The sequence below is a fragment of the Pungitius pungitius genome, chromosome 8, assembly GCF_949316345.1.
Source record: "Pungitius pungitius chromosome 8, fPunPun2.1, whole genome shotgun sequence".
Lineage (NCBI taxonomy): Eukaryota > Metazoa > Chordata > Actinopteri > Perciformes > Gasterosteidae > Pungitius > Pungitius pungitius.
Genome location: NC_084907.1, coordinates 1,514,318 through 1,526,420, shown reverse-complemented (window position 1 = coordinate 1,526,420; position 12,103 = coordinate 1,514,318). Strand labels below are relative to the sequence as shown.

At 41.8% G+C, this 12,103-nt stretch overlaps 1 protein-coding gene across 3 annotated transcripts in view; it reads left to right on the top strand.

Moving 5' to 3' along the window:
• The first annotated feature begins 8,419 nt into the window (after positions 1 to 8,419).
• grm4 (glutamate receptor, metabotropic 4) overlaps positions 8,420 to 12,103 on the top strand; it is an 88,563-nt gene continuing 84,879 nt past the window's right edge. The window contains exon 1 of one of the 3 annotated variants that reach the window (XM_037490365.2): positions 8,420 to 8,929. The gene's annotated coding sequence lies outside the window, so the exon portion shown is untranslated. The remainder of the gene's footprint in view (positions 8,930 to 12,103) is intronic. The other 2 variants (XM_037490364.2, XM_037490363.2) reach the window with 2 other exon arrangements.

The window sequence follows — 12,103 nt, the reverse complement described above, 5'->3', positions numbered from 1 at the left end:
ATAAAACGACTATCACGCCCAGCGGAGCTTATGGTTGAGTGCGTTGCAAGGCAATGGGCCCACATGGGATCAAGATAACGTGACATCAGTCCAAACTCTCTGGTGCAAAGGGACGAAAACGAAGAAAAGCAGCCGGAGGAGAAGAAAGCCCTGTAAAGAGGTAACATTATGTATTTCCATCTCAGACAAGTCATTTCATTTCACACATTGGATGCTATAGATTAAGATATGATTATTATTAATATTATTATTGAGTGAGATGTGAGATTCTTTATTAGATTCGATTCAACTTTATTGTCATTACACATGTACAAGTACACAGCAACGAAATGCAATTTAGCATCTAACCAGAAGTGCAATAGTAGGAGGTACAAGTATACAGATAATAATAAATATCTTACAGATAGAAGTTATATAATATGGGATATGCAGATTGATTGAGGTAATATGTACACATTATACAGGTTGATTAGTGCATTTAAATGTAGGTAGACTTAAAGCAGGAACTATAAACATAATTTACAAAAGGCAAATGGACATATGATAAGTTAGGTAATACAGATTGAGTGAACATAGTAAACAATAGCTGCCTTACGTACTAGTGAAATGTTCAGTGCATGGATTGTAAACATATTAAATTTATGCCGAACCTACAGAACAATTGGATCCTGCGTGATACACAACAGTGTCAACACCAACAAAGGGAATAAGAATGTGTTTGTAGCTGTGTGAGCTCTTTATTGTTTGTGAAGACACGCAGCGCCTGCATCAGTGTGCCTGGTTGTATCAAATCATTCAGCCACGTTCATTTTACTCAAATGACTGATTACTTTTAAGAAAGTACCACATGGGTTTCAGGATCACTGACAGTACAGCTGCTTTACATTAACAAGGGAAATGACTCAGTGCAAAGAGAAAATATTTGCTATGGTGATCTCATAGAGCAGAGGTGTCCAACATCCTGCCTGCCAGAGTGTGAAAATGAATAGAATAATATCTCAAAGAACCATTTAAAAACACGTAGAACCATCCAATGGTTAAAATGGTTCTTAAGAAGGTGACAGTTCTTCGTAGAATCTAGAGCCTTCTAAAGAACCATTTAAGAACCTTTTTTTCTGTTGGTGGATTGTGCTTTTTCTGAAATAGAGATATTAAGCTGTAGGAGACATTTAGCATCAATAGATTAAAATAAATAAATAATTGCACACTTTGAAATTCATTAATCTCAACTAATGACAATTAATGAATGTTGTTGTTGTTACAATGTTGTTTTTAATTAATGTTTGTTTTTCTTCTTAAGACTAAATCTTATGATGACAAATAATAATGCGTAATCACTTTAGAAAACGTGTATTTTGGACACTGTTGTTGTAATTATTCATTTCATTCTAAACTACACACATTTGATCATCTTGAAAGGCCGAATTCCACATGCTGGAACATGTTGAACATGTTGAACATGTTGAACTAGCAACTCGCACTCAATGTTAAAATCGCACGTGAGCATGCCAAAATATGACACTTTGATTGAAGGATAGTTTTGACAATGAGAAGAACCTAAAGGTTTACCTGTGAAGATTTGGGGGAAAATGGTCCCCTTCAAAGTTGGTAAGATGATCATTTTTGAATATGGGACAAAGCTTGTAATGATGGGTAGACTACAATATGCTCAAACTTCACATTACCTACTCCGTATTTATTAGTGTTTGACACTTTTAAATTGAAAACAGGCCTTTATTTGAAGGAGAATATTGGTTTGATTGAGCATTATTTAACATGTATTCACATCAGATTATTTATGCAGGATAATCTGTACTTTTGCATGAACTGATCATTAGATGATAATCTTTGGATCGGAGCCTGTAAATGAGTTTGGACAACTCTAATGTACAGCAGCCGTTTACTCTCATGTCACATCTCTACACAGATTCAAATTTGCAAGACACTATTTCAATCAAATACTGTTTAATTTATAGAGTAGGTCATCATCATCAATCAAACAACTAACTCAGCACCAAGTGCAGAAGTTCTGCAGAGGGCTTTTCTAAAGAAAGCTCCATAATGAGTCTGCCAACGTACACTTAAACGTGGTCTCAACCTGCTGCCTTCAGCAATGACAGTAGAAATAGATGTGGAGGAGGTTTCCTCTGTGCCAATCAAAATGTTTTGTGTGGGAGCATCATTAGTGATTTCAGGGGGTGAAATGCAGACTTGCATAAAAAAAATACATGTTAAGGCGAACAGGATATGAAGCAAAGATGTAACTGCGAACCTGTGAAGCATTAAAACCAACCCTTGTTTCAGAAATATTGGATTCACCAACTCTTCAGTCTCCACAGTCCAATTTACCCACAGTACAAATTGTGAGCATAATGAGTTGTGACACAAAACCATAATTGTTTATTCTGTCGTTATGGTGGCTTATTAGCTTATATTCTTTCACTGGTTGAAGTCCCATTGCTTTTATTGGTCTAAATAATCTAATTTCCCACTAGGGATCAATACAGCTTCCTCTCATCTTATTTACTTACATTCCCTCTAGTTTCTAATCACCCTAACCCTTCTCCCAACACACATACAGAGACATAGAATGAAGTGCATCTTAACTTTCTCTGACGACTTCTTATATGACCATTTATTAACACCCCTGTGTTGAGCTTAGTTGCTGCTGATATGTCCTATTAAAGTTATTTTAAGGTGCCATTAAATTAGTTGAGTGTGATGTGGCCGTCTAGCTGTGAGTCGTTAATGGCAGCATTAACTTATAATCATAATTAAACCTTTGTAATAATATATATTATATTTTTTGAAGCAGAATTCAGGAGTTAAACCAATACAGATATTTAGAGAGCAGTGAAAGGACAATTCTGTTTGGTATTAACACTGAAGAATGTGCTCAAACTCCTGAATGTACTATAACGTAGCGTTTGATTTTCTCCAGCTACGTTGATGGGGATACATTTATTTTACTATTTTATTATCAAGATTCAGCTCAACTGCAGGTGAGACTGAATCCAAAATACAACTTACTATAAAATACTATTAAAACACTATAAAATACAACATCTATGGTGGTTCCTCCTGTGCTTTTAGCTTTCTACGCCTTCAGGAGGACAACAGCACGATTTACACAATCAAGCGTATCAGTATAGGGTCACACAGAGAGCTTTCTCTTTCTTTTTGCACTATCTGCAGTTGCTACGGCAACCACTTCTCTTTAGCAGGGATTCGCAGGAAGGAGCGGAGACAGAGTCCCCTTCATGTCCAGGAGAGGGCACGCACGTCTCTCCGTGAATACGGCGCAGCACGAGTCCGATTTCAAAGAGGTGTGCCGCTCAATGGACACAAATGTTTCCGACTTATTTATAAAATCATTGACCGTCTACACAAAATTGCAGTTAAGGAGAGCAGCGGGCGACTCTCGCGCTCAGCTTCGTGTTGAAAAACGTATGTAAGGCAAATGGTTCACGCGTGGCCAGCTGGTAGGATGATTTAAAAAGGAAAAGAAACCTGAGTCCTACTCAGCTACTGCAGTTTAGCCTCTGAGCTTTTACGATGAAGACATGAGGTCAAGCTGCTGACGATCTGCTCCTCAACCGCACTCAACACGGAGCAGTGTTGCGTGTCAGAGGGCTCTGTGGATCCACGGAGGCCCGGGCCAGCCGCCCACTGCGTGAGTGACCCAGTGGTCGGTCCAAGCACCGTTTCACAGTAGCTCAGGAATGCTCGTGCAACTTGAGGCATATTTAACTGTGAATAAATCAAACTGACATGACAAACCAAACTATGCCAGTAATGGACCAAAAATCCTGCCTGGTGCTAGGAAACAAGAGTCTGACAAAGAGCTCTGCTAAGTTGTGTTTTTGTTATATTTCCGCTGCACCACATGAGGAGCAGCAGCCGGTTTCACCAACTCTTCTTTATTTCAAACATGGCCTAATTATAGTGTTTACTCAGGGGCCATTTTCACCCCGATCGCTAATGGAACTATCTGACAATGGTAATGGACCACTGTATAATTTTAAATCACTCTCTATTTTCCCTCTGTCTCTGCTTCTTTTTCTTCAGCTTCTGTTTATTTTATTATTTTGTCTTTCTTCACAATATGGGATGTTTAGGATGTCTATGTCATTTATTATTTTGCAAAGATTAAAAGACAATTATCCAAAACAAATTTTAGCTCATACACGTCAACAGCTGTTAACTATGAAGATATAAATGAAATGAATTTCTACACATTTAAAAAAAGTAATTTGCAGAAGTTTATTGTATTATCTGCCGCCAGAAAACTATAATCTTGTTAACTTGTTACACTGGTTAAGTGCATTTCTTTTAAGGGTTTCTATCAACATTGCTAAAAATGACAGCATAGGTTTTGATGGCAAATAAATTTGATAACTCAGTAGTTTGAAACTTGCTGGAAGTCACAGAGAGAACTTAAGGGGAGACTGTAAAAAAAAAGTTTCAGATACAAAATATCTGGTAAAAGCGAATCCCTGTAGAAGAAGAAGGTATAATAAAGTAGTAAAAGTGTGATAAACCTAGCCCTTGGTTCATCTTATTACAGGAGCAGACGGACGGAGCCGTCATAACCGGAGCCCCCGCTGTGACAAAGGCTTAATGAGCAAGGAAACCCGCGTGTTACATCCCTTAATATGGCAACCCTGGGAAGGAGGCACTGCGACACACAACCACCAGCTGTGCCGGGGCTGAGGTTTGTTTAATCAAAGGTAGAGAAAGATATTGGCAACATTAACCTTCCGAGCACCTTTTGTCTCCAGGTAAATATGCACTTTAATGACTAAATAAGTGGGAGATTGTGTTGTTCGGCCCGAGGTCAGAATAGATTGTGCTCGGCTTCACATGTATAAGAAAAGCAATTTGCCCGTGTTGTGATGTACTGGGCTTAAAGTGACACTGTGCTTCCACTGTACGGTGCACAGCAAGCGGATGCTATTTCAGTTCTGTGTCAAGAAATTATAATTAGAACAATAGTATGTGTTTAATTGAAAAGCTAAAAAGAAAAAGAGCATTAAAAGACTAACATTCATCTTTTTTGTGATGCGGTAGAAATATATAATGATAAGAAGCTTGGCTTTACCCGTATCACCCATGAACGGTTAGATTTTATGTTTGGATGCAAAGCACCATGAATCCGTATATATACCTTTTTCAAGCATTTTGCAATCCTAGCACACTAAACCTTTTACGGGTATTTGTTATGATGCTGTTAAAACTCCTAACCAGTAGGGGGCGCTGCCATGCCAGTTACAGCCGGGCCAAACTCCTATTTCTAGTGACATTAAAAAACAACTTCTAATAGCCTATAATCAAAGAGATCATGCATGCACGCAGTAGCCTATATCAAAACATATGAATCAATGAAATACAAACCATATGCTGTATAAAGATTGACATAGGTGACGTCACAGAAAAAAAGGTGTATCGGTTCGTTGATGACATCAGGCTCGTCACTTCACAAACGTCTGTCAAAGTGAAGCAACTTTGCCTTGAATAATTATGGCTTACATCATTTGTTTCGGCGTCATTTTCCAAATGGCAAAAATATCCTGCACCAACATGTAAGAAAAAGTGAAATGAGTGTGCTTCCACTCTACTCAGCAGACACCCACAGGATACTCATATTTTTAGATTAAAGGTACATATAACATCCACATACTTCACTCTTTTGCCTTTTTTTGTGATTTCGATCCTCCAACTGGCAGATCATTTCACTTTCACCCCTGAATACTTTCATTTTCCTCAGTTATTTACAAAAGGATTAATGGATTGACGTCTGTCATAGATGACAAACTTTTACAATTTGACTAATTGTCGCGGTTGTGGCCCACGTGGCGTTTGAAATACGCCTTTAAAGATGCATTGCATCAAAGAGGACCAATCTCTTTATTGGTGCATTATTGATCTAAAAAAACAAACACACAAATTCAGAATGCTTTCATGAATGCGATGTAAATCAAGGCTTATTTAAGTTTTTTTATTCTGAACATCACTACAGCCCTTTAGTGGTAAATCCATCCCTCTTTATGCGTAACGCGGTGTAGTCCGTCTCAGGGTTTGCGAGTGCACTGCACATGAAATGTGCAGCTTTTCCCTGTGAACACGCTGTAGCCTTTAGATGCTACTCGTACTGTCACATCCAGGCTGTTATATAAAAAGCTTTTTGAGTTCAAAGGCCACACCTGTGACTACTGTGTTCCAGCCACTATCCCAAACCAATGTATCGCACCCCGCCTGGACGGTTCATATTCTATGAAATACTGTTTAACAGACGTTGACAAACTGAGTCACATTCCACGTCTTCCAACTTGTGGGTGTGTTAGACAGTAAGACACTCACATGCCAACAGATAGTCAGCAGAGCCGCAGAGGTCAATAACAGATGAATTAAAGATGTGAGATACAAACAACATATTTTATTCCAGCTGGTAGATTATTATTCATTCGTATTGACAGACTCTTCCCTCTTTCTTCGTCTTCTTATTTAAAGTAGCTTTTGCTTCATCATTTTACTCAACATTTATTTAGTGAAACAAGTTATTTAAAGCCACATTCTCTTTAATGTCTTGGACTTTTCTTTGTGATTGGACCAAGCCAGCAGACACAGGTCAGCCGTGATAAGCAGAGAGACACTTTTCTACAATTCTACAAAATACTGCAGGAGTTCTGCTCTTTAATGAATCCCATCAATAAACAGAACATATTGTGACCTCAGAATTTGCATTTTGGCTAATTCCCCTAATGTATCCATGAAATGAGAACGTCTGGGGGCATGCGATTATGCCTCAGTGGTTTAGTGCATAGTTCAATGCGCTGGGACTTTCACTAGTGACTGGAATTAACATGGCTTAAATTCTCGTCGCCCCGTAGCTAATTGAAACAAGTAATCTCCAGGGTTCACCCTGCGCAGAGGAGGACGAGGAGGACATGTTATCCTCAGAGCAGACGTGTTCAACAAGACCGTCTCCCAGTGCAAAGCGGGAATGGGTTTACTGGTGGAAATAACTTTCACAGCGGGCTCCAGGGACGAATAATTCAGTTCGAATGCTAACTCCTCCTAAAAAGAAAAACAATGATTTAAGGATCTCACGGAAGGAAGAGAGCGGATCGTTTGTGGGGTAATGCAAATATGTAAAAACACTTAGTTCAATAATGTGCACAAGTTAGCTCTGTGATTTCTTTTTAGTTTGTTTAATTTTTGCATGACTTATACGGTCCCCTGGCAGCTCACAGTCAGTCAGCTTTGTAGCAGGAATTTGCTCCAATAGAGGTGGGGATGAATATTCAGAGGCTCAGCTGCCTGCGGGCTCCACAGAGACATGACACACATCCCCGAGGAACCCCCCCCTCACACACACACACACACACCACCACACACAACCTCCTCCCCATTTCCCTTGATGTGAGCCAGCCCCACACTCCACAGGTGTGACCCACTCAGACCTGTGAAGGTCTCCATGCACACCACCGCTCGGCCCTGTACGATCGGGAGGAGCAGCTGCGCAAAGACAGAGTTATCGCCGCAGGCCTTCTGTTGGACACCGTGGAAAACGAATCAATCCGCCCAGTTCTGCCGGTGCCATAGTGAACGTGATAGATGAGGAGGTACTTTGTCTCTGCACACATACATGACAGCCTTTTGCAGGATAACAGTCATGAGATTGATCCATCAATTGCTTTACGGATTGAAGCAATAAAGCTCCATGCTCGATTTAAAACTCTCTCTGCCATTATTTTGCTGTCTTATGTTTTGCGTATTTAGACATGCCCTTGGGCATAATTTCCTTTATTCTCCTGCTGCAGAATGTGGCTGCTGACAATGAGACAAACAGGCTCACGCAGCTACACACTGCACACATACACGCGATCAAACCTGGAGGATTGAATTTTCCCACACATTGATTGGACTTCGCACAGCACCCCGGACGCGTTGAGAAAAGCCGTGCAAAAAAAGCACCTGTAACGTTTGAGTCAACCCAGTTTCACATTTTGAACCAAGCACACCCCATATTTTGTTATCACCGTGAGAATTGAGTTGATTGCAGATATATAGATCGTCCCGGAACACCCTAATATCAGACAGTATTATTGTGTTTGAATAGAATTGGGGCATCTTCTCCCAATTGTTTAGCACACATTATTACACGGTTGTCTCCCAAAAATCTTGTTTAATTCGACTCAACTGCCAGTGCAGAGAGCCAGTGTGCTTGAGTTTTAAACCTCACATGGAGAAGTCAGTGTATAAAAGCACACATTGAAATCTGTGCTGAAACGCAAGACCAAATCAACGTTATTAATTTAACAAATGGAAGCGAAACGTAACTCCTCCACTATGCAGCCCCCCGTCAAACGCTGCCCGGATTACATGCAGTAATCTAGCATTCACACATTTCCAGCCCCCTTTCCATTGATGGTGCATTTCTTCCCCGATAAAGGCGGTGTGCTGCGATGCTTGTAACATCAATCACATCCAGCGCGCGGGGCGCATATCTTCTCCCGCCCATCAGCTTGGAAATGCCCTCGCCTCGGGTGCGGGACTCGCGTCTCTCCGCTCCATTATCCCGTCAAAATCTGATCCTGTCTCCACGGGAGATGTGGTTGTGAGTGGACGTGCCATTTGTTTCATTCGCAGAGAGCCTGAAGTTCGGACCGGAGACTTTCAGCACCACTTTTTCCGTGGACAGCGCTCGCAATGATTTGGGGGGGGGGATCGACGCAGCATCGAAATGCGTGTGGATTCCTTTTGGACACCGTTCAAAAACAATGTTTAGATGTTAATTAAAACATTTTTAAGACAGACCCGCTCGGGAAACACTCGCTTCACACATGAAAGACGCCAAAAGGTACGATTTTCGCTTTGGATATGGTTCAATTCGTGTAAAAGGATTCTTCGTGCGCGAGAGATAGGGGTAAGTACGGCCACCCAAGCTGAAAATATGGGTCATTTATGGCAGACAAATGTGTTAAAAACCGGTCGTGACTTAAATTGACTCGATTGCAAAGGCGCAGCATTGAAAACATACTGATCATGACGCGCATTTGGGGCATGCAGGCGAAAAACATTGTGCATGCCACTTGAATGTTTCAATGCTGTATAGTACTTAAATGAATCAGTGATTCATAATGTTTTCATAGTTTTAAAAAGTCGGATCAGTGGATTGACTTAAGTGCAACGCCCAGGCTGAAGGTGCATCGATTGTTTTTGCGCGTTAAGGCGCAGCGTTCTGCGTGGAGCTCCGGTCTTCTGCTGCGCTGCAGAGGCGCGAGGGTTTACATGATTATATTTAAATACTATATATATCCATATATATCTCTTTGGAAAGCACAGATCAGACCAAACCGTGAACAAGTTTTTTGTTTCTTTCTTTAATACAAGGCGATCCAGATTGTCTCCGTGAATTCCACTTCTTCAGCCCTGGCCCCCCGAGATTTATCTTTTCTCCACCCCTCTCCTCTCGGCTCCCTTTCGGCACTGTAACAAGTAGAGTCCCGCAGGGGGAGCACCTTAGTTGGGGTGGGGGGTGGGGGGTCGCACGGCGTATGAATCAGTCACTGTGCGGTGCAGATGTGCAGCCTCCCGGCCGTGGAGGCGGGATTGTGGACGGCGGGCAGAACTGCTGATGTGAGACTGCTGCTGTGTACCCAGGAGTGAACTTTAATAGGCTACTTAGGCATGCGTGGCTGTTACTTCGAGGCCATTATTTTGTTGACAGGGATGTTTATTATGCTGTATTTGCATGTACACGGTTTTCTCTGCTGGCATTAACGAAGGCCGGAGGTTTAGAGGTCAAGGACCACAAGACAAGAAAAGATATCGGACAAAGGAACAAATAAACCTGGGTATTAATACCTCTCCCAATCGCTACTCCCTTAGGCCTTTTTGTGGGGCCGGAGATTAGCTTTGTGCTATTCTACTCTCATTGCTCCAATTCATGGTGTGTGGGGGGACTGCGATGATTGCAGTCCAAATATGCCATTGTCTGCATTCCCTCTGAACTTACAGCCAAGAAGGGAAATGTTCCTCATATCACTAAGTAATTATCTAAAGAGCCTGACTCAGCAAAAGGGAGATTTTAATTCAATCTCATTCAGCCTCTGAGCCCCCCCGAGATAGATTTTATGTCCCACTTTGGGTTATTCTTGTTGGCATGTTCTTCACAACTGCGGGGACTGATAGCCCACCTGGATCCCGCTACAAAGCGAGCTGAAGAAATCTCCCCCGGAGAGAGATTGGGGGGGAATACTGTTTGCGTAGATTGTGGCAGCAGGAAGGTGCAGGGCTTATTTAAACCTTCTCAGATTGACTTTTCCGTGCTTTTCCACAGCTTATCTTATCCTCCGAGTTAGTTAAGCGAGTGCAGACTCAGCGTAAGACCCCTGCTTTTACAGCTGCTAAGTTCTCTTTAATGTGTCATGGGGCAGATTGCAAGCAGCTATGCAGAGATACTAGCATTGCCTCATTCTCTGGTTAATAATACATGAGGACACAGCAGCATACTGTAGATAAGCCTCCACAGAGAATACAAATGTGTTTTTTTTTTTTACATTGAATTCTGCTGGCGGAGGGGTCAAATAATGAACCTATTTGATTGATGGCAACCACAATGATCAAAGTGTTTGAAATAATTCCAAGTGTGTGTGTGTGAGAGGTGGGAGTGGGGTGGGGTGGGGTGGGGGAGGGGCAGCTTCTTCTCCAGCCAGCTCTCACCAATGTCCACATTGTTTTACTTTAACTGCTGCGAGAGCAAGGCTGCAATAAACCAACGTGTGCACTGTTTCCCAAAACAGACCCGTGGTTAAATCCCCGATAGGCCCATATGGGCTCCTCTCTCACTAAGGCTTGGGCTGGAAATGGGAAATGTGTGTGCAGTGTAGCCCAGGTTCTAGCTTCATTCTCCTCCCAGCAGACGCCATCTGCTCACTGGGGAGGTTTCCCAAACAATCCCTTAGTAAAGAGCGGGGAAATGAGGACCAGGGCTACACTTCAAACACAGCAGGCTCAGTTTTAATTCCAAATGAAAAAAACACAGGTCACAAGATCTGAGAAAAATGCATAGCAGAATGGAAATCTCTGCACTAACTCATGCCTTTATGTGCGTTTACATATGCATGTGTGCACACACCCTCATGCACACACCTATTTATCCTCTAAGCACCAAAGCTCGCATGATTTCATTTGGTCATTTGCACTCCATTGCATCCCTACGAGGACAGCTTTGTTGTGTTTTACTTATGTTATTTTTGTATGTTCATAATGTATAACATTGCTTGAAGTCGCTGGGGATGGGTGATTTGTATTAAGAACATAATGAAGATTGTCTGTTTTGAAATATAATGATCTAATGCAACCTGGAGAGAGAATGTTCTCTTCAACTAATGAATGGAAGGGAAGTATTTTCCCTTGTAACGAACGTTCAAACGGACACCATCATCTCGCGAGGTTGATCAATTTTGTGCATTAGGTTGTAAATCCTTCAAATGGCATTTTAACGTCCGTAATGCATTATGTGAACGAACCCGCCGAGGAATTCCGCCTTCTTTGGACTACCATTGAATTTTTGGACATAACATGGATTCGTCGCTTGCTACATTCCCGACATACCATTAACTCCAAAACAGGGTGGAACAAAACCCGATTGGCTTTGAAATGATTAACGAAGGAGAGAAACAACAACAGGAAGCTCCAGAAGAGCGATGCTTTGTTTATTCCTGAGTCATCATACACTTCCTCGGGCAGCGTTGTGTGAAATGGAGTGTAAAATGAGTGCACTTAACATCCCTGCAGTGGATTAGACACATTATCTTACACCAGGGTTCGAGAGCATCTCGCCTCCCGCCTCCCGCCTGCGAAATTTGTCATCAAGTTACATTCACCTATTCTCAAGTCCATTTCACGGTGCCCCCATGCCTCCGTCGATTAGATCATCAGTCCACGCCTGCAGCTCCAGACGAGAGCGAGATGATCTTCAAATATTTCTAAGCGTTTTCTTTAATTTGCTTTGAGCGCCCGGCAGGGTTTGTTTCATTAGTGTCTGGTTCATTATCGACCACCGAAGAGTACACAAGGCAATATACTTGTTTTT